General features: G+C 36.2%; 1 protein-coding gene across 13 annotated transcripts in view; it reads left to right on the top strand.

Moving 5' to 3' along the window:
- The first annotated feature begins 207 nt into the window (after positions 1 to 207).
- kirrel3b (kirre like nephrin family adhesion molecule 3b) overlaps positions 208 to 19,126 on the top strand; it is a 225,514-nt gene continuing 206,595 nt past the window's right edge. For 4 of the 13 annotated variants that reach the window (XM_081614156.1, XM_017308240.2, XM_081614155.1 and 1 more), the window contains exons 1-3: positions 210 to 491; positions 5,635 to 5,725; positions 18,037 to 18,143. The gene's annotated coding sequence lies outside the window, so the exon portion shown is untranslated. Of the gene's footprint in view, positions 492 to 1,421; positions 1,490 to 5,634; positions 5,726 to 18,036; positions 18,144 to 19,126 lie in introns of all 13 variants that reach the window. The other 9 variants (XM_017308241.2, XM_008425956.3, XM_017308242.2 and 6 more) reach the window with 7 other exon arrangements.

Raw genomic sequence — 19,126 nt, 5'->3', positions numbered from 1 at the left:
GTGGACTACATACGTATTCTGGTTTTAAAGTCACAGTTTTTCACAGGTTTTCCTACCAAAGATAAATAAAAACATCAGATTGTTTGTACTTTGTCCAGCAGAGAGAGAGAGAGAGAAAATAATTGTTTCATTTCTTAAATGAATTTTGTTTTAAAACTTAAAAAGTGTACAGGTATAGAACTGATTGAAGACGTGTTGATGTTCAGAGATGTTCAAACAAGAATTTGCACATATTTAACAATTTGGTTTTGATTGTGATATATGTTTAACGTATCACAGGTTTTTGTCTAAATGAGGTTGGAACTGTTTTGATATCTTGACAACGTAATTTACCAGATGTACCTGAATGCAGCATGCGCAGCTGGAAAAATCCTCTTATCATTGCGAATACTCCGATTTGAAGAAGTTTGAACTGATTTTCCTAAACCATAAACGGGCGATCTGCTCCCTCACTCCCCGTATCCCTATTGCTTACATTTGGCTTAAAGCAGGTGAGTAATTCAGTTAATAGCAGGGCGAAGCACAAATCGCCCTGCGGTCACTGTTAAAGCTCCAGTAGGTAACTTTTGTTTAAAAATGTGTGGAAGTTAACTGTTAATCGCCTTCCTGTACTCGCTGCTAGCATACTATGGCTAGCAGAATGGTATGCTAGCATACCATTCCTAGCATTCCGCTGCTGGCCATTCTGTTTAACATTCTGTTCAACATAAAATCGGTTTTCGGTATGACTGTTTATAATTGCATATCTAACTACATTTGGACCATGCCGAATCATACTTTAAGGTATCTGCATTTACATTCTGACTAGTAAAAAGAACAATTCAAGACATATTCAATTAGAGTTTTATGATTCAAAATGCCTTTCAAGATATCTAAAATGATGTCACTTGGGAAAACCCAGAAGCCTTTTGGAATACTGGACTGAGGAAGGCTTTCCTTGAAGGAACTGAAAAATGTTGCTCGGGAGAGGAATTAATTTATATTTCATAAATTAATTCAAGGTTTATTGGCACTAAAATGAAATGACACTTTTCTCTTTTACGTACAAACATGTTAAAATTCTAGCCAGCAAGTTACTATTTTATTTTTTCTCTTAAGACATTTCAGAGTAGTTTTTTTCTGTTGCTTGACTTCAAAATATTGACAAAACACAGGCGGTTTTCATCACAGGTTTCTAATACAAAAAGGGAGAAAAAAAAACAAAAGTCGGCCTGTAAAGCATAATTTTCTTTGAACATAAATGCATGCACATAACCATATTCGCACATGCAAACACCGCAAAGTAAATGAACACTATCACATTGGAAATGTGTTATTTAAGGTCTCCACCTCATATCTGGTGTGAAATTAAAATCCACGAAAGCTGTCTAGATCTTGCAAATGAAAATGGAATAACATTCTGATTTGTTCCTTTCCACCAGTACAGCAAAGCACTGGTGCCGAGTGAAGTAGAAGACGTGCTGGGCAACAGTATAGATGAGAACGGAAGGTAATCGTGCAGTCTCCACTAGCAATCAGGAGGTGCAGAGGGCCTCATGGGGGAATGGATGCAAAGGTGGTCAGTGGCATGAGCTAAAGTGGAATTTTTCTTCTGCCTGTCCCTGCCATTGCTTGATGCAAGGGCCAGCTTGAGTAGAAAGACATACTGTGGCCTGGAAAGTCAAGTCATTTCCTCCTGCTGCCCTAATTCTGCCTGTGGCATAGCTCAAATCTGACACTGATCCCATATTTGTCAGAGGGTAAAACCTGGATGCTATTTGATAGCAAACCTCTGGCACTCTTTTTGGTCGACTCTTGACTGGAACTCGGGCTTTCCAGAGGTAGCATTCACAACGCTGAGCCACCTGAAAGACATCCCCACGTCGCAATTTTTTTTCTTCTGCAGCACAAGAGAGGAAAATGTCTGCGGCAGTGCTCCATTTGATTTCAACACGACACTGTGTGTGGATTTACCTAACAACAGCAATGGGTAAAAACGAAATGTCTGGACAGTGCGCTGTTCTACAAGAGAACAGAACTGACAAATTAGTCTATCAAAGCCACCACACGTTCTATTAGCTGTATTCACAGCCACATGTATACTCTCTGCTTTCATTTGCAGCCCCCCTCCATCATGTTGCTTCATTTATCAAAAGCTGAAATAATGTGGCAGGGATTTATTATCTTGTTCAGAAGCCAGGACTCATTTGCACAACAGAGGCCACAATCCCCAATCTGGCATTGATTTCTTTTGATTTATGTGAAACAAGAAGTGTTCAGAAAGCATGTTCGTTGAGCCTGCCCCCAGCCCCCACATATTATTTGTTTAAAACGACAGTGACATGGACTAAGGTGACACACGGAAGCGTATAAACAAAATTAATCAGTTTACCACATTAACTAGCCTCGTTGCTTGTTATTGTTGTGCACCTTAGTATATTTTTAGCTTGGCGTAATGCACTACTTGAAATATTTATGAGTGGAAAATCTGCTTGTATACGGTTGTGTGTGTGCTCAAGAACATTTTCGAGGCATTGTCTCGTAAAAAGGTAAACACTTGGCAGATGCAGTTTACAAGTGAAGGAGTTATTATTAAAAAAAAACTGAATATGAAGGTGAGCTTGTCAGTAACATAAACATTTCTGATGAGGAATTTGTTGCCTTTCATCTTTTTGGGCTGTAAACCTCTTATTGAACTTTCTGAAGTTGAACATAAACATTAAATAAGATATTCACTACCTTTACTTTCAATCTATCTGACTGTACACACATATATCTGCAAGGGAAGCAACATGTTTTTGAGGGAAAGTCAGACATCCTTCCCCCCCTTGGGACACTGAGCTAAATAAATTGGATTGAAATGTGGTCACACTTCACAAGGGACATGAAGTCCATTGTGTGAGTCCATCTAGTGGGACTCATTTTGGTGCAACTCAGAAAAAAATTCAGAAGGAGATTACCAGGAAGCATTTTGATTGGGTGGTGATCATTTTGATTCAGAAGGGCAGTGGTTCTTCTTCAAGTTTCCCCTGGATAGTGGAACTTTTCAGTATTTAAACTGAGCCCAGGCTCTCCATATAGGATGTTCATTTTAACAGGTTATTCCCTGGATTTTGGTGTTTTCACCAAGAAGTAAATAGAAAGCTTTGAGATTGAGTTGATTTCTCACAATGACCTTGCCTAAAATAATTAAATATTTACAACTCCCCTCCCCCCCGCATCCACCCCATAACACTCCCCCCTCCCCCGACACTTAAACTACTTGGTGATAGTAATTTTCTTGTACGTGGGTGTTTGGGGTTTATCACATATCTTATGACGTGATGGATAATGAAAATACCTCATTTTTCCTGTGGCAGGTCAAGAAGATTTTTTCTTAGCCTCCTTTGTTCCTCCCACTTTCCTGTGCAGAAATTGTACTTGAGAGATCACAGTCAGCTGTTATTTGCAAATGTTATTTTAATCACTTCGCAATAATCATATTTGCATACTTCTCTGTATTGATATTCTTAGCGTTGTTCTGTTGCATTGATGGTCTCATGCAGATTTAGTGGCCATGAGCTCCGTTTGAATGCATAATTCATAATCCTCTGAGATAGTTTGTACTGTATACAGTAGGAGAGAACACTCAAATGGCCAGCACGCTGATCTCAAATCACAACAGTTGAACTTTACTGCACATGCTGTCAGAGACCCAAGTTGAACATTTACTCGCCTATGACTGAAATGCTAATACCTGATTTCTATGCGATAGCAGCAAATTGTTGGGTCAGCGGGGTCCCTCATGGTTTGAATATTTGGTGGATCTCATAATAGAATGAGACCTTGAGCTCTGTCTGAAATGTACTGAGAAATGTGTTTTATGTTTATAATGTTACATATGATCTCATTGTACTATATAAAAAAAAAGTAACTATATAATGCTGATCCACAGCGAATGACCTCTAAAGAAATTGCAATAACCCGTTTATATGGAGACCTACAGTAACTAGCTAGAAAGATCCACAAGCAGCCTTTGCAAAACGGGGACAGATTAAAATTATTGGAATATTATTCTCAAATACTTACCTTTTTCTGTTTACAGTTTTTTATTTTTTCATACAATATCAAGTCGTCTTTTTTTTTTTTTTTAAATCCTTCATGTTTTGTGAAAATTTCAGAGTAAACATGTACAATAAATAACTGTCAGACAATGACCTGGCAAAACCAGATGTAAATATTTATGAACCTCATCTTCATTGTTGATCTATTTTGCTGTCATATTTAGTTTTTAAGGGATAAAGCTAAGAATTGCTTTTTGTGTTAATTTCTAGCAGTGACAGTTGGTGGGTTTTGTTTGCCTTTAATTATTCGTTTGTCACTGTGTGCAGAGTTGCTAATGCAAAATACTGAGTTGTCCTTAATTTTGGAGTTCACTGCTGTGTCACCTATTGAACTAATGTGATTTTGTTTTGTATGTTTAGAAATAATTTTAAAAGATAACTAAATTAAATTAGAAAAATAAATGACTCAGAAAACATTAAGGTCTGCAAAATTGCTGTGGCAGAATTTAAGCCAGACCCCCTCTCCTCTATGGACTGGTGCTGTTGCTTGAAAACGTTCCTTCCTGAAAGGTTGCAATCCTAATTCTAGCTGAATGCTATATCTCTTACATTTCTATTTCATATTACAATCTGTGGCTATAAGAAGAACATGCTCCAGTTTTGCCTTTCTATGCAACAACTACTGAAACAAAAGTGGTTTTCAGCTAAATCCAGTCCACCACAGATCTTTTTGGGTGTGTCAGACAATTCATTACAAGTGGAAACAAATGCATTTGAGAGATGTTGTATGTACCACACATGCTACCAAATTTGACAAAGTGCTATGCAATAGGAATTTTCTAACAGAGGTTCTATTTAATCACACGTAACAAAATTATGCAGATGCACAAAAAATGAAATGTTTATAAGTTCACATTTTCAATGCTGTACAGGAAATGCATCAACGATGTTGAGAAACATTAAACTTAGTTGGCCTAAAACGTGAAGGCAAACCTAAGGGACAAAACATAGTGACAAGTGTGGAGCCTGCCCTCCACACTTCACCATTGTCTTCCTCCTCTTTCCGAAGCTTCAAAGACATAACAAAACCACCAGATCAAGGTCTCAAAAACCCTCAAAGACCTGACTTTTGTGACAGTTGTATTTAATATTTTAAATTTTAACTGATTTGGATGGCAGGAAGAATTAGAAGGCACCCATATCGGACAGTTTAAAACGATTTGACTTGAATGCAGATGCATTCACTATACCATTATATATTTTTAGGTGAAAAATGGGAACCAATCCCTTTTTTTTTTTGTCTCAAAACTCAAATTTGTAAATACGACTAATTTAATGTTCAGTTCATTAAGGGTCCTGCTAGGAATTCATTACTACCAGGATTGTTTTATTTAATTTCTAAATTAAAATGAGACTGAGAATAGGCCAAGCTGATTTGTAGACACGGGGGAGACGAGCTTTTTTTTTTATATATTATTTTTTATTACATTTTCTTTTCAAAATAAATTAGAAATATAGTTCATGTGAATTTTCATTGTAAGATCCTACTTGAGTAGTTTTTTTTTTGAGACAAATTTCTATGCCCCTACCCAATATCTGACTTGTTTTTCAGTGCTGAAGAAAACTTCTCTGCCTTTGCTGAAAATCACCCCAGTTTGTCTGCATGCACCATTTATATTCTAGCTGCACAATCGGATCACCAGGTAAGCCAGACTTCCGTGATTGTTTTTAGAATGTCTAAGACATCAGTTTTTTTTTTTATGCATCACATTTATTTACAGAATCATGTCACGGTATATTGCAAGCAACATTTAAAGGCAAAATTGTCACATTTTGTAAAAGACAAAATCCATAAAATAACAAACAAAAATGAGCAAGAGGGTGAATGTGAAAGTATGAATGTGGGAATGATATTGAATAAGCTAGTCTAAGACTGGTTTTCAGTTGTACAACATCCAGAGGGAGGGCATTCCAGAGTTGTGGACGAGAGCAGCTGAAAGATCTGGTGGTGGGCAGAGTGTATAGGAGGGAGTCAGAGATGGACCTGAGTGTGAAAATTGCAAAATGTAAATTATTCACACCAATATGATTATTTTTAGAATGTCAAATTATTCTATACCGTGAGCATCATCGTGTCAGTACAGAAGCAAATGCTTCTCAAAGATTAAAGCAAAGAGCCAATTATAACTAGGGCTGTTTTAAACAATTATTTTAGTAATTGATTAGTCTTTTGATTATTCTGATGCTTAATCAAATAAAAATTGTCCCATTCTTTAGTAGTAATATTAGCTGGTAAAATGTATGAAAAAGAAAATGCTAGAGACAAACAATTCAGTTATTTTTTTTTTCTTATAAGAAAACATTTTGTTTGAAATGCAATATGATTCAAACATCACGTTTAGTCTCAAGGCTGAAGTATGAAAAAAATGTTTGTCATTGGTGTGTGCTAGTTGGAGTATAGCAGAGAGCAAGGAGGGGGATGAGCAGCGCTAGACAGAGTAGTGATTGACAGTGCAAAGACCCTCCTTGGCTCTGATTGGTTGTTTCTAGATAGCACTGGGAGAAGGCAGAAGAACTTTCCTATCTGTCTCATACCATCCTGTCACAACATAGTTGTTGCAATTATGTAAAAAAATAAAAAAGTGTTTTACAAAAGCTAACTACCGCAGCTTTAAATATTAAAAAAGATGATGTAGACCGTGCAGTTTCCTATACTGGTGGCACTGCTTCAAAATATATCCCAATCCTCAGAAAATATACAAAACAGAAGCTGATTAAAACCAACAGATTTGATGTTTCTCATGAATATCATTATGTAAGACAGAGTTTTTTTTATATACTTACCAGCATACTTTGTAACATCAGAAACATGTTTTTGTTATTTTCACCCACAGGTTGAGTGTTTGTTTTATTTTAGTTCCGTCCGTCCATTCAAACCCAAGATCTTCTTCGACATAACGGTGCAATAGTTGTGCACCATCTCAGTAATGGGCCTCGTCTTTTTCTGTATTAGCCTCCTTTCGTATTTTGCTTAATTTGTATTTATACTTCGTTCCGCTGGTATCTGTCAGTGTATTTTCAAATGTCCCCAGTTAACTGCGTCTCATCTTTTGATCACCATATTTATTTGCATATTTACTCCTTGGTTTTCCCTGTTCATTTTCCAGAGTCTCGATGTAACTTCACAGATGTCAGACCTGTCTCATTTCTTCCTTGTGTCTGGCTTTATGGTTGTCTTGAGTTTTGTGGATTTGGATTCCCAGTGCTGGCAGCACTTTTGGTCTTGTTTGTGTCAAATATATGCATTTTTTCTCCTTTGTCACCTGCCTGCCTCCTACATATCCCTTTTGCATTTAGATATTTCACCTTATACCACAGCCTCTCTGAACCACTTTTTTTGCTTCAAGCACTGACAGGGGAGATTTTGTATTGGTGATTTGTTGTAATTATCATATTGAAAATACAGAAGTGGTGGCAGAAATGGTTGTTTTTATAGTGCACGTAGCTAATTAATTTTTGAATATGGCTCAGTAGGCCTAATACTGATAAATAATTTTCTAATTTATTTTTAGATTTACTCTTATGCTGTTAAGACTGTGCCAGCTCAATATTGTTACCTGGATGCATATTACTGAGGGACATGTATGAAGATCCAATGTGCAGAGATGGGCAATTGAGAAAAGGGCAGAACAAAATTAGAGGGCACAGACATAAAGCATCCCTGACACTGGCATATCAGTTTTCTCAGCAATTACTGAAAGATAGTTTTTATTTCCTCCAAGGAAGCCAAGAGCAGGTTCAGCTCTGCTAGCTGTCCGCAAAATCAATCTAAATCTGGAGCCTACGGTAAATCTTGTAGGTTTTTCAGGATTTTTTAATGACCTGCCTTGTTCTTTACATGGTTCACAATCTGATTATTAGTAGTGGTGTAGAAGAGGCTAATTGAATTGTCACTCAGCTCCTAAGTATCATCCTATTTTCCCTTTCCTATGCTGAGAGGAAAATTATCTATTTGAATAAGTCATCAGCACTTGAAAAATGGAGATGGCTGTTGAATATTTTCTGAAGGCACTCTGAGGGAAGAACCTCTGCTAATAAAAAGCCAAAAGTAAAACCGGATTGTTACGGTGCGTTGTCCTCAATTAGAATACACAGTCGAACCAGATAAATATATACACCATATAAAAAGACATACACTTTTTTTTTTTATCACCGTCTTGAGTTAAATCAGACCAAACTTTTCTTGTTTTAGCCTAGTTACAATTACCAAAATTTATTATATTTGGTGAATGCCAGAAAACTTGGCAAAAACATTTTTAGAGATTTTTATTTTTTTGTAACTTTCCTCAAATCCACAGGTTTACATACATTTGGTCAGTTTCAGACATTTCTGTCTTATAAACTCTTTGACTTGGGTCAAACCTTTTGGGTTTTTTTCTACAAATTTCTCACAACAGCTTGCTGGAGATCTGCCATATCCTTCTGACAGGACTGGTGTAACTGAGTCCAATTTGTAAGCCAACTCATATTTCTGGTTTTCCCAATACTTCTGCGATCAGGGCTTTGTGACGACTACACCAAAAAATTTACTTTGTTTCCCTTAAGCCACTTTGCAGCGACTTTTCCTGCATACTTGGGGTGATTGTCCATTTCAAATAGCAAACTGTGACCAAGGTTTTACGTCCAGGCTGTTTTCTTTAGATGTTGCTTCAATATTTCCACATAATGTTCTTTTCTTATGATGGCATTTATTTTATGAAGTGCACCACTTCCTCCTCCAGCAAAACAGCACCACAACATGATACTGCGATCCCCATACTTCAGTTAGTTTATGTGCTGTGCGTAACAAAATTTTAGAAAAAGTATTTCTAAAATTGTAGATTTTAAATAAATTCTCATCCACAGCAAAGGGAATCTTTGGGCATGGACTCTAAATTGGATAAATGTGCTGTGTTGCTCCTAAATTAAAGCATTTTACTAAAATCAATGATGAATGATTTCTATGAAAAATATCCTGCCATACAAATAACTAAGTGAATAAAACCTGTTGGTGACATATTTCTTAAAACAAAATAAACTGTGGATCCCAGAATACCAATACATTTACATTTTCCTCTGTTAATGTATTTACAAAATCTTGGCAGAAAAGGCTGTGAAAAAGCTGGGAAGCTGTACAAACAAAGTGATTTATTGGAAAAAGAGGTTAAGGTATAAAACAAACAGCATCTAACAGGATTGCCCACACCTGCTAAAGAAACGGTTGGCATCCTTCGAACCAGAGCGTATTCTATTACTTCGAAAATGTGATTAGCCTAGTATCAAGACCGAGTAATTCCTAAGTGCAGGCAAGCTGGAAAGCAATTGCCTTGGCTGTGCATTCGGTTAAGGAACAAAAAACATTAAAACATAAATGCATTAACCAAAATCCAAAAATAATTTAGCAAAGAGAAATGTCCGTGCAAGCGCCTGAAATAATCCAACAGAGTATATTGGTAAAGAATGAATTAATGTTTTACCTCATGTTTAGAGTTCTTGGGCTCTTGAAAAATATGCAGTCATGCAGAGGAATCATGTTCTCTGTCTGTACAGTCAGTTTAATGTTGCCTTTATTAATTGCAGAAAGAAATCCTTTAAAGGAAAACATGACGATGTCAGATATGCAGCTGCTGTTAAAAGTCCAAACAAGAAAGGGTAATAGGAGAGTTTCTTTCCAAAAATTGATGTCAGCTTTGCCTGCATGTCAGCTCCGGCTGTCCCTGTAAGCAGTTAATTCACCACTTTCACCATTCAGGTTACCAGAGTGCTTGATTTGACAGAGGTTTTAAATATTTTCCAGCAAGTCAGCAATCTAAGCTTAAGCTCAGAAGTAAATCAGGTTAACATGCTTATCTACTGCCTGGGCGATTAAACTGATCAGAGAGGCCAGGCTCTTACAGTGGAGGAACAATGGAAATTCACTCTAGTGTAAAACGTAGATGGTGCTGACAAAACTATAGCAAAGATGTAATTCCTTTGGTTCATTGTAGCAGCTGCGGTTTCAAACTGGCACTATTTTTATTTTCTTAAAGACTGGATAGAAATGAACACAATTTTTCTTTAAAAAAGTAAAGGGGGAAAAAAAAACTATTTCCTAAATAGTTTTTATTTAAATTTCTTATCTTTCTTCACTTTTGTGTCTGCAGTCCTACAAATTGGGTTCTTACAATGAAAGAAGCAATTAAGTAGCAAATTGATTCAAATAAAATTTTAATTTAAAATTTCCATCAGCCTTTACTATTTAAAAAAAATCTGAATAACAATATATGTGTATTTGATCAGGAAGCATAAAGTAAACTTTTTTTAAAGCAAAAAAAAAAAAATTAATTAAAAGTTTTTATATTGAGTTCTTGGACTCAAATTTCTTATGTGTGTATATTTTACACTATATATGCATAATAGTGTCTTTCCTGAAGACATGGAAATAAGTAGTGGACAACTTGCCCTAGGTGCAAATGAGAAGTGCTGTGCGGTGAGCCCCAGGTCATGGCGCCCTGGCTAGTAGCCTTTTCATCCATGTCATAAGCCACAACAGATGAGAATAACTATGCAAATGTAAGCCACGGTCGGGTGCAGCTGTATATATTTTTGTAGGCATATAACAAAAAAACTGGAACTTATAAAAAACATTAATCTCAGTGTAATACTGACAACACTGAAGCAAATGTCTCTCTGATGCGTTAGAAAAAAAACAAACAAATATGACTTTCACAGAATTTAGTGAAGTTCTTCTGTAGGTTCAACACCAGGATATCCGTCTTCTTTTCTCTACTTCTCCTTTCATCTCTTTCTGTCCTCATTTTTCAATAGGTTCAAAACATTTATACAGCGGCACACCATCATTACTACTCAGACAGGCCCTACGTCTGATTTAAGGCAGTTTTCTTTTCTTTATGTCAAGGAAACACTGTTCGCTCCACAACATATCCTCTTGCACTGCTTCGTCTGTGGTGGCAGCTGGTCGCACTCCCGTCATAAAAGCTCATGCATCAATCTCTTACTCAAAGTAATAACTAAGCGACTGCAGACAAAATATCTCGGACTAAACACAACAGATCTGTCCATGCATTGCTTGATTTTAAGGCTACTCAATTTTATGATTACATTCTGACACAGTTCCTTATTGGGTGAAATCTTTGTACACAATTGCTCCAGCTACCATTCCAACTTATACCACAGGTCTCCGACCAATAGGAAACTGTAAAGGACAGGAAGGAAAAATACAGAGAAACAACAGTAGATATCATGTAAGATTAAGTCCACTTAGACCAGGACAGCAGGTGTGAGTCACAGATGCAAGGACTCTGGGGAATGTAGGGTCATCCCACTCCTGCTGAGGTTCCTATTTTGTGTATTGCCCTTCAGGTACCGTCAGGCGAAACATATGTCATCTTGTTCCCCTGCCTAAAACTACTCCCCAAACAAAGAAAAACAGCACTCCATTACAAGCAGACGAGGCAAAACCAGACACTACGGTTTCTCACAGATCCCTAGAAAATGCTTTACAAAGTGTGCTAAGGCTTTTTACCTGTGCCCAACTGAACCAGGCCTGGCAAGGTCGTGTGCAAGTTTATAAAGCTGGACTTAAGTGGTGATAACTAAAGAAAAGACAAACTTTGAGTTTTGCTGATAAAAATAATACTTTGTGACAGGTGTCACAAAGTATTATTTTAACTTTTGGAATATTTATTTTGATTCCAGAATTGTGCTTCTCATTGTGACAGGAATTTGCAGTAGCAATGTTATTTCTGTTAGTTCAGATTTTTTATTTTTTTTGTAGACTTTTGTTTATAAATATTGTTTTCGGATGATTTGTTACTGTTATTCCTTCTGGTTTGGGATACTGTCCCTCATTGGGGCAGTATCCCAATGACTTAGGATACTGTCCAGTATCCCAATACTGTACTTTGTATAGGCAGAAAAAAAGTAATTTTTTCTAAGACTAAAAAACGCTTAGAAATATGTTTGCTAGCATCCCAATCTAAAAGCTGCGATCAAATAATCTTCCTAGATAATTGTACAAAGATAACCAGTTGCAGATAAATTTCATAAAAAAAGTGTTTATTTTCCCTTGCAAGTCACTTTCTTATCCAAAGTTCAGATAAACTTGCCATGATTTTTCTTGTTTATTTAGTGTGAACAACTGCTGGCGTGTTTGGAAATTCTTTTATTTTGAATATCCTTAGCGGTTTGATTATTCTTTTAGAAATTAGGATTGCTAATTACTTTGTACTGTAAATAATTAGAGCGTGTTAGGGTCATACAGTATTGTAGGCATAAAGTGATGATCATCCTCTTTGTAAGTTACTGAATGAGAAAATAAGAGATTTACTGTTAAATAGTTTTGCTGGACCTTTGTTCTTAATTAGAATTCAGATTTGAAACCTGAAGTTAGAGAATTTCTCCATACAGTATTTTGTTAACAGTTTTGTCTTGCACCATTTAAACTAGTAGTGTAACTTTAGGGATCTTGGACATGTAAAAACCTGTTTCTGTTGTAATACAACTTAAATTTAAGGTAGCTTGACTTGCATGTTATGATGTCAACATTTTCTCTAGAGTCATTTGTGTATGAAGGCAAATCCTTAGTTTGGTGCATTTGGGATGCAAAGACTTTGAGGCTCCTTCTGCATTTTCAATTAGGACCACTGGCAAAACGTTTACAGCCCGGTTAACTGAATATTATTTATTGGCTGAATCAGCAACAGTGCTTTTTTGCATTTCAGCAATTTACTTTCTTTGAAAAAAAAACACTCCATTTCCATGTTTATGCCATCTTAATTCAAAATAGCATGCTTTACCTCGAGCATGTGTGTGTCTAAATGAATAAGACAAGCCATAGAATGGTTTTACAATTGAGGGGGAAGTGTGATGTTTAGAACCTTTTTATTTTTTTTCACAAATTCTTTCTGTACATTTTAGTTTGACTTTTCTCCTGCTGACATATGATATAAGGTCCATAGTTCACCAAATGAACAAGGTAGGAAAGGTGCAGGCTTAATATATCAGATGTGAAACAACAAGCACTCATTTCCCTTACAAGAAAGAAACCTGACTTATGCAAAACCCTGTGACCCTTAACAAGCTTTCTTGAGGTGCATGATGCTGACCACTGCTCTTTACCTGTCCTCTAGATGAGCAAGGCAAACAAATTTATAGCCCTGTTTTGCATGTAAAAACCTAATTTCCACGGTGCACTGAAGATGATATTCAAATTGAGGAAAAGTCAAATAAGCCAGCCAGCCAGCAATGAAGCAGAGAGAATTTGACTGAGTCAAAAGGGCTTTAGACTTAAGCAGGCTGAGCACTTTGGTAAGGAAACAACATTTGGTCAGATTACTGAAACAAAGGGACATGCTTGTTTAGGGGTTCTACTCTGACTCATGAGCTGCTTAACATCACTCTCCAGCCTACGATAAACATGTGACTGACATGTAGTGTCATGCTGTAGTTTCTGATAGACTGGAATCCACCATTAGATATTTGGATATTAAGGACGTAATGATGCCCATTGTGGGGAAAAAAAGACTTCTATTGTACTGTGATTCAGTGTCGTTCATAAAACATCACACTTTAAAACATATTGAAATTTTACAGCATAATAACACACTTGCATGCACTACAGACCTCATTCATAAAGATCAGTAATTGAATATTATCATAAACACATGGTTAAAATTGTTGGCATCTCTTAAAATAATGTAACTGTATTCAAAGGAGCATTAAGCTGCTTGGAAAGGCTCTTATAGTCTTTTCCTTTAACATATTTGTATATGTTTTTTTTTCTTTTTCTAATCTCCTAGGACAACTCTCTCCTTTGGTTCCTGTGATTCATATTCAATGGTGTACACGCCATGCCACCAAAACAGCAAAACGACTACTTGTCACTTTTTTAAATGGGTAGACTGACTGATTATAAGCTTGAAGACACCTCTAATGCCAACGACACATCTTGGTATAGCATGCACTCTTTTGTTAAATTACTTTAGTGGTACCATAATTTTTTGCCCAGGCGTGCTTCATTGGTTTTTTAAAGACTTAATGTCTGATTTCCATTGATTAATTTTCAGTAAATGTTTTATTTAGTATTACCTTTGTCAGTTTCAAGTTACTTCAGTGATGCAAACAACTTTGTCCTCGTGTGTCTGTAGGCTTATTTTGTTATCCAGCAGCAACCCCTGTTCTGAGTGCATTTACAGCTTAAGTTGTTTCTGTTCCCCATGAACCCTGCTGTTTCCTTATTTTAGCTCTTGCCATGCAGCTAGAATTAAACGTTATTTCAAGGCATAATTATGTCTTAGGCTTATATCAGCAAAGTCAGCAGAGGGCTATCCCACAGAGAGCAATTGGTGTAGCATGTAGGTGGGACAAGTGCAGGAAAGAAAGATAAATAACAGAAAGTTAAGTGTTGCACAGCTCAGTCATGTGAAGGCATAAAGTAGAAATCAGTTTATCATTGCTGATCAGAATAAATTGTTTGATTTATTTATTTTTGCGTGTGTGTGTGTGCGGGCGTGTGTGTGTATGTGAATTCCAACAAGCAAATTGTTTCAGCTGGAGGTTTCTTCTAATCCCGCACTACAATTGTGGCTTTTAAAGATATGGTGGCGTTTGAACACAGTAAGATGGGAAATTTCTAACATGGGACAGACATAAGAAGGTTCTATTTTGAGAAAAGCTAAGATATTTCCTTAAGTACGTTTTACTGCCTAGACATCAGCATGTGGTTTAAGGGCTTAAACCTAATCAAACAGCGCATGAAAGCACAAGTAAACAGCAGCTGGAATCTTAGTAAAAAAAAAAAAAAAAGTCTAGGGAAAACAGTCATCTCCAGACTTTCTTTTGCATTTTTACCTTGCACTTTTCAAATCAGCTTTTAAAAGCAAGGCCATGTACCTCTCAAAGAAGCTCTTCATTTCAATACACAGTTTTGAAAGTGTGAAGTGTGTTCTCTGTCTTTATGCAAATAGCAAAGATGCAGTTTTGCTTGATACAAAATCAATGTTTATTGTGTGGGAGCTTCAGTTTTAGCCTTGAAAGACTCTGAAGGTCATAATTTGGAATCTAGTTTAGAGGAGTTTAATCTGTGACTTATTTATCAACCAACCTTCAAAGCTGTTTTTGATTTTATTCTTGCATGGGGCTCTTAGATCTGTTGCCTGAATTCCTGCTTTGCCAGGAATAATTTTGGGGGATTTAATGGGATCCTGGAGATATTTGCATGCCAAGGATGCCATTTGGATTTGGTGAAAAGGAAACAAATCTATTGTCCAAGTTTTTTTCTGAGCAATAGGTAGGATGTTGCCATACACCCACAATGTGTCTGCAGTTTTAAACATTTTAAAAGGTGATAAATCAAAATTGTAAAATTTAAGGCCATTAAGAATTTTATAATTGGGTTTAGAAGTACCTTTTGAAATATAGGTATCAATTTTTCAGATTATGGGGTGCCCTATTTTGAAATTTTATATGCCAAAGTTCACATTACTTTATTTAAATGTGAACTTTAGCAGATCTGTGCAGTGTATGTTTGATCCTGACATTATATTCAGTGGCTGTTTGACATTTCAAACACAATGTGCTCAACCCAACTGGGGAGCTAACTGGTTCGGTGACGTGTTTGACTTGAATAGACAGATCTTCTATGTCCAGACATTGTTTATCTTCATCAAAGGCAGCAGAAATGTCCTTCCTCCATTCTTCTCCCATGAGAATGACCAACAGTGTAATTTTCAAAACATTTCTATATTTGGTGGAGGAAAATGAAGACTCACAGAGACAACAGGTTTTGAGTGGGATAGAAAAGAAGAAAAGCACAATGCATTAAATGTAACTATGTGGAGTGTAATACACAACTAGAAATCATCATATAAACTGGTGCTGGAAGAGGATTTGCTGTTTTTATAAGCTGGATTTATTTGATGAAAACTCCTAAAAAAAAAAAAAAAAAGTAAAAAAGTCTGACTTTAAAAAGACAACTGATGAATATAATTGACAGGTTTTGTTTTCCTGAGGAAGGTTAATGAGGAAGGGACAATTGGAACCAGAAAGTTATCAAAGTCTGCTGAAATGTATCACATGAAATGATTATTTTGGATTGAGACTGTAACACAGCTGGTCAGAGGGAATCATTCCCAAAACTGGACAGAGGTAACAGTTGAACATGGAATTATTTCTCATGTCTTTTGCATTTATTAATTTTGTATGTTTTTCATTTGTCAAAGAAGTGGCTCTTGCAGTGAATAACTGCATGTAAAATTATAGTTTTCTACATTCTTACAACAGTAAAATAATGTCATTCGGAGAGCCTTCTCAACAACATGGCAAATTCTAGAAGGAGAAAGCGCATCAGTCGATTCAGACTGTTTTTTTTTTTTTGTGTTTTTTTACGCCAACATGCACTAAGAATATTGTATTGTTAGTCAGTTTGGTTCTGTTTCTGTCAGTGTTTTGTTCAAGTTTTTTTGTGTTAAATAAAAATCATTAGTTTGATTACAATATTACACAAAAGTAAGACTGCCTTCTTTTGCAACAGAACAAATGCATAAAATTAGGCATGTATTAGACTTCTGATGAAAAACAAGAAATGCAAAAGAATTTATTAACCTATTTGCCAAGTTAAGCAAATACACCAGGCTACAGATTATAATAAAGAGCTGTTAGGAAGTCGTGCCACAAGAACCAAACTTCCCATCACTACTGAGCGCTGTCTCACTGCAACAGCGTAACTAAGAAGCTCCAAAAACCCATGTTGTGTAGGAGAAGAAGGTCATATGATTGGGGCGAGAAGAAACCGAGGCGAGTGACGCAAGCTGTCTCTCATGTTTTTCTCCCCTACCTCCTTGCTTTCACCTCCCAACTCTTTCCAAGGCTGCATTCAAACACATGTCTCTGCCAATTAAGACTGAAGCACAGAACGAACCACTGAGAGGAGGAGCAAGGGCATAACACGAGGGAGACTGGGGAGGATTCATTTTTATGGAGCAAATTTATTCTATTGTCTACTCAAAGTCCAGTTAAATGTATGTTCCATAGAATATAGACCTCTTAGTGACTCCTGGGAAAGGCTCCAGCCCCAGGTTTGACTGAAACCCTAGGAGCAGAATTATGTTGGTTCATATCTGTGCCTGCAAGACCGTGCAGTCACCTTAGATTATCAAATTAATCTGTCCAATTCAGTCAAATTTTCAGCTACATTAGTTACGCCAAATAGCACAGATTTCTTGGATCTTTGTAGCCTTGCACTGTCTGCGCTTCAAGAAATTAAGCAGTCTGCCAAAAAAAAAACAAAAAACAATTGTTTAAGAAAATATTACTCAAAAAGTAAAAAAGGACTTAATGTAATTACTGTCATTGGATATACTATACTTAAATTTAGGATTAGGGGTGGCTAGTAAATCTTTATTTTATTTTATTTTTATAAATAAATGCCTATTTTGTATATATGACTCAGCTAACTGCATTGGTATAAAATAAGTATGGCACAAGTGAAAACAATTTTTTTTTGGTTTCTCTTGCAGCTTTTTGAACCACTTGGCTTGCGGTGTTCTATTTTGGGCTTAGTTGGAAATAGTTAATCTAAGATTAATTGTAAGAGCATCATCAGTTGTGATCCATTAGGGAAAATGCTTCTTATGCTTCAAAAGGCTTTTGAATCAAATTATATTAACATTGTAGCCTTAAGATAGTTTTGGGAAACGAGGCTCTGAACTATCAGTAAAGAGCACGAAGGAAAAAAAAAAAGTTAATTAAAATATAACATGATTTCAAAACAAATTTCCACAGAGGTTCCCATTTTACTCTAAATGAAATGTAAATTAACAAAATGCCATGAGCATCGCATGTCTCCCAACAAGTGTCCTTTTGTTAAAAAGCGCTCTGGAGGAAAACAAGATCTTGTCACTCTTGTAGCTCCCTCTAATACCTCACCATACTCTTTAATTCCATTAATTTAGACCTCTGCTCTTCCACTTTGCAGACTTGATTGGAATGAAATCTGGGGCATCGGCGGCAGAGATTCACATCTCCTGAGAATCATCTGACTGACAAAGATTGAGTGGATGTCCTTCCCTAAAAGACAACTGGGTGATTTACTAATTTTAAAATACAAATTGATGCTGCTTACTTGCTGAACACACACTTATTCACAGGCACAGACACACACGCTTACGTTCACAAACGCTGGCGTTTCAAACCTTTCTGTGTCTGAACAGTAGATATGCAGGCCCAGGAGAAATAAACAGAAATGTCACTTTCTATTTAGCTCAAAAAAAGACTGGCTGTCCATCATCCTAATGCGTCGCCAATGAGAATGAGTTATTTTCCCTTTTCTTGCATTTTTATTCAGTAAATTTAGATATTTTTATTTTTATTTTTTTATGAACGTAAATAAAAGTGCAATAAACTTTTTTCATATCATGTGTGCAACATTGATATTGTTTAGGAGAACGCTTTTATTTTGTTCAGATTATCTATTCTTATATGACCTCTATTAAATGTAGAGGTTTATTTAGGTTATAGGAGTATAATGGCACAGAAGGTTAGGTATGGAACTGAGCTATAACGGCACATTTTAATATTGGTTTGATAAAACAAATATTATAAATGCCAAATGTTGTGTTTTTGATTACCTATTTCAAATGCGAAGCAACCCTTTTAAAGACAAAAAATGTCTTTGGCATGAGGAGGCCCTAACAAATTAGACTACAAGAATCAAGATAGAATTTATCAAATGAAGCTTTCACTTTAACACATTTTTTGTTGTATATTTAACTGACGTTCTTAAGCTTCTTCTTTTTTGTTGGGTCACAGATTGAGCTTTTTAATAGACTATCAAGGCAATAGGCCTTCAAATTTGTCTTTGAATAGATGAACTATGGAAATAACAGCTAATTTCATTTGTAAAGATAAGATTGCTTTATGGTCTATCCTTAATTTTAGAAAAAACAACCTAGAAAATCTAACAAACTATGTTCGCTATTCAACAATAAGAAAGAGACTGGATAACAAGGCCACAACAACTCCTGATCAAAAATAATGCAAAAACCCATTTCAACGAGGATTTTGTG

Source organism: Poecilia reticulata, chromosome 13 (genome assembly GCF_904066995.2).
Source record: "Poecilia reticulata chromosome 13, P_reticulata-male-v2, whole genome shotgun sequence".
In the NCBI taxonomy this organism is placed as follows: domain Eukaryota; kingdom Metazoa; phylum Chordata; class Actinopteri; order Cyprinodontiformes; family Poeciliidae; genus Poecilia; species Poecilia reticulata.
The sequence above is the reverse complement of the archived record's forward strand: the minus strand, read 5'-3'. Positions and strand labels throughout refer to the sequence as shown.